This window comes from Moschus berezovskii, chromosome 4, assembly GCF_049115385.1.
Source record: "Moschus berezovskii isolate FMDL1 chromosome 4, NW_MosBer_1.0, whole genome shotgun sequence".
NCBI lineage: Eukaryota > Metazoa > Chordata > Mammalia > Artiodactyla > Moschidae > Moschus > Moschus berezovskii.
Window position 1 is genome coordinate 58,147,229 of NC_142463.1, and position 3,880 is coordinate 58,151,108.

At 37.8% G+C, this 3,880-nt stretch overlaps 1 non-coding gene across 1 annotated transcript; it reads left to right on the top strand.

Moving 5' to 3' along the window:
- The first annotated feature begins 3,170 nt into the window (after positions 1-3,170).
- Positions 3,171-3,275, top strand: LOC129541855 (U6 spliceosomal RNA). The gene has a single exon (XR_008682913.1). It is a non-coding gene; the product is annotated as a U6 spliceosomal RNA (small nuclear RNA).
- The last annotated feature ends 605 nt before the right edge of the window (positions 3,276-3,880 follow it).

The following is a 3,880-nucleotide window of genomic DNA, read 5'->3' on the forward strand; positions in this document are numbered from 1 at the left end:
AACAAAATTCCAATGCATCCTTGTCAATGTCATTTATCAAACAATCAAGCACATATCTCAGCATATCTTAGTTTGCTCTCCTCAAAGCAGCAGTAGGTCGCTTAAAGCATCATTAAGTAAGTACAACAAAAAGTGTAGGGGAAGTTAGTGCTCCCCACAGCAATGCTCAAATTAACAGGGCACAGGAATTCTGGATAAATACCCTAAACGTTTCATAGAAAAAAGTGTTGGTGGGAAAATTCTGAAACGTGTTCTTCACATTTTCTTGGAAGGTCTTGGAAGAACTGAGTTCCACTGTGGTCAACATTAAATTTATTAATACATGTTCCAGGTTTTACTCTTTTTCCCTATCTCTCTTTCTTGAGTACCTCACTTTGATTTCCTTGGACCAATCATCTCCCCCCAAAGCAACAGCTAAGTTTTTGTTTCATAGTTTGTGTTCAATTGAAATTCAAGCTTAGAAATTATTTTTATTTCAGTAAAATGTATATTAACTTTGAAATCTACTAGGTAATTTGGATCCAAATTTTGATTCCAAAAATCAAAATATTTTTATAATTAGGAAAAAAATTAAGTATGTAGAGACTAATAATTGTAAGAAAAAAATGGTTAATTCTACTAGACTCACAGAAACAACTGCAAATAAATGTTTTTGGAGAAGTGTGATACTTCCAAGTTTTATATCTCAAACAAGATGTATATAATGTTTATTTAGCTTAAGTGTGTCAATTTTATTGATTTTTTTCCCCAAGAACCTACTCTTATTTTCATTGATTCCTCCACTTTTCTATTCTGTTTCATTTGCCTGCATGCTCAGTTGCTCAGTGATGTCCAACTCTTTGGAACTACATGGACTGTGGCTGCCAGGGTCCTCTGTCCATGAGATTTCCCAGGAAAGAATATGGGAGTGGTTTGCCATTTCCTACTTCTGGGGATCTTCCCGACTGAGGGATTGAACCCATATCTCCTGCTTGACAGGTGAATTCTTTACTACTGAACCATCTGGGAATCTCTATTTCATTTCAGTTAAGTTCAGTCACTCAGTTGGGTCCAGCTCTTTGCAAACCCCATGGACTGCAGCACGCCAGGCTTCCTGTCCATCACCAATTCCTGAGCCTACTCAAACTCATCCCCATTGAGTCGGTGATGCCAACCATCTCATCCTCTGTCCTCCCCTTCTCCTCATGCCCTTTATCTTTCCCAGCATCAGGGTCTTTTCCAATGAGTCAGTTCTTAGCATCAGGTGCCTGAAATACTGGAGTTACAACTTCAGCATCAGTCCTTCCAGTGAATACTGAGGGCTGATTTCCTTAGGATGGACTGGTTGGATCTCCTTGCTCTCCAAGGGACTCTCAAGAGTCTTTTCCAACACCACAGTTCAAAAGCATCAATGATTCGGTGCTCAGCTTTCTTTATAGTCCAACTCTCACATCCATACTTGCCTACTGGAAAAATCATAGCCTTGACTAGATGGATCTTTGTTGGCATAATAATGTCTCTGCTTTTTAATATGCTGTCTAGGTTGATATAGCTTTTCTTCCAAGGAGAAAGCATCTTTTAATTTCATGGCTTCAGTCACCATCTGCAGTAATTTTGGAACTCAAGAAAATAAAGTCTGTCACTGTTTCCATTTTTTCCCCATCTATTTGCATAAAGTGATGGGACTAGATGCCATAATTTTAGTTTTCTGAATGTTGAGTTTTAAGCCAATTTTTCCACTCTCTTGCACTTTCATCAAGAGGCTCTTTAGGTCTTCTTCACTTTCTGCCATAAGGGTGGTGTCATCTGTATATCTGAGGTTATTGATATTTCTCCCAGCAGTCTTGATTCCAGTTTGTGCTTCATCCAGCCCAGCGTTTCTCATGATGATGTACTCTGCATATAAGTTAAATAAGCAGAGTGATAATATACAGCCTTGACATATTCCTTTCCGGATTTGGAACTAGTCTGTTGTTCCATGTCCAGTTCTAACTGTTGCTTCTTGACCTGCATAGAGATTTCATTTATCTCTGGTCTAATCTTTATTTCCTTCCTTTGCTAACTTTAGGTTTAGCTTTTACTTTTTCTAGTTTCTTAAGGTGTAAAGTAACGTTGTCGATTTGAGGTCTTTCTTCTTTTTTATGTGAATGGTTACAGCTACAAATTTCCCTTTGGCATTATTTTTACCCTACGCCATAAATTTTAGTATGTTTTTATTTTTATTTGTCTCAAGATATTTTATAAATTCCCTTGTGATTTCTTCTTTGACCCATGGGTTATACAAAAACATTTTGCTTAATTTCCACATATTTATGGGTTTTCTCATTTTCCTTTAGCTATTGAGTCCTAGTTTCTACTATATTTGGAAAATATATGCTGTATGATTTTCATCTTATTAAATTTATTAAGACTTGTTTAGTGGCTTAACATGTGTTCTATCCTGTAGAATGCTTTATGTGCATATGATAGGAATGCATATTCTGCTGTTATTGGGTGGAATGTAATATATATGTACTTTCAATTTGTCTGGGGTTAAATGTCCTGTTTACTTATTGGTCATCTGTCTGGTTGTTCTATCTAGTATTTAAAGTAGGGTACTGAAATCTTCTACTAGGATTGAAAACTTGCATATAGCTCCCTTCACCCCTACAAATGTTGGCTTTCCATATTTAGAAAGTCTGACTTTGGTGCAGGAAATCAGTCCTGAATAATCATTGGAAGGACTGATGCTGAAGCTGAAACGCCGATACTTTGGCCAGCTGATGCAAAGAACTGACTCATTGGAAAAGACCCTGATGATGGGAAAAATTGAAGGCACAAGGGGAAGGGGATGACAGAGGATGACATGGTTGGATGGCATCACCAACTCAATGGACATGAATTTGAGCAAGCTCCAGGAGTTGGTGCTGGACCGGGAAGCCTGGCATGCAAAAGTCCATGGGGTTGCAAAGAGTCGGACATGACTGAGTGACTGAACTGATATCTGTATAACTATATATTTTGTGGTGAATTAAGCCTTTTGCCATCCTATAATGTCCTTGTCTCTTATAAAAATTTTAACTTAAAGTCTATTTTGTCTTACATTAGTATAGCCACTCCTGTTCGGTTTGGGTTACTATTCACACAAAATATCTTTGCACTTCATTTCACTTTCAACCTATACATGTCCTTAGATCTAAATTAAGTCCCATGTTCACTTTGGCAGAACATATACAAAAATTGGAACAATACAGAAAAGATAAGCATGGACTCTACACATGGATGACATGCAAATTTGTGAAGTTTTCCATATTTCTAGGTTCAGGTTGAAAGAGTAGCACTGACATATATACACTACTGACATATTTACACTATCTGTGTAAAACAGATAGCCAGTGGGAAGCTTCTGGGAGCTTAGCAAGGGGCTCTGTGAGGACCTAGAGGGGTGGGATGGGAGGGAGGCTCAAGAGGAAGAGGATATAAGTAGACTTATGGCTGATTCCCTGGTGGCACTAGTGGTAAGAACCCTTTTACCAATGTAGGAGACAAATGAGATGAGGGTTCAATCCATGGACTGGGAAGATCCCCTGTAGGAGGGCATGGCAACACACTCAAGTATTCTTTCTTGAAGAAACTCATGGCCTGAGAAGACTGGCAGTCTACAGTCCATGGAATCACAAAGAGTCGGACATGACTGAAGCAATTCAGCATGCACATGGCTGATTCGTTGCTGTAGGACAGAAACCAACACAGTATTATGAAGCAATTAACCTCTAGTTAAAAATTTAAAAATAATAAAAAAATAAAGTGAATCCCATAAACAACATTTTGTTGGATATAAATAATGTTCAATAGGTTTGCTTTCAATGACTTGTACTAGAATGGTCAATTCTTTGAAGAAATACCTACAAAGTAAACTCAA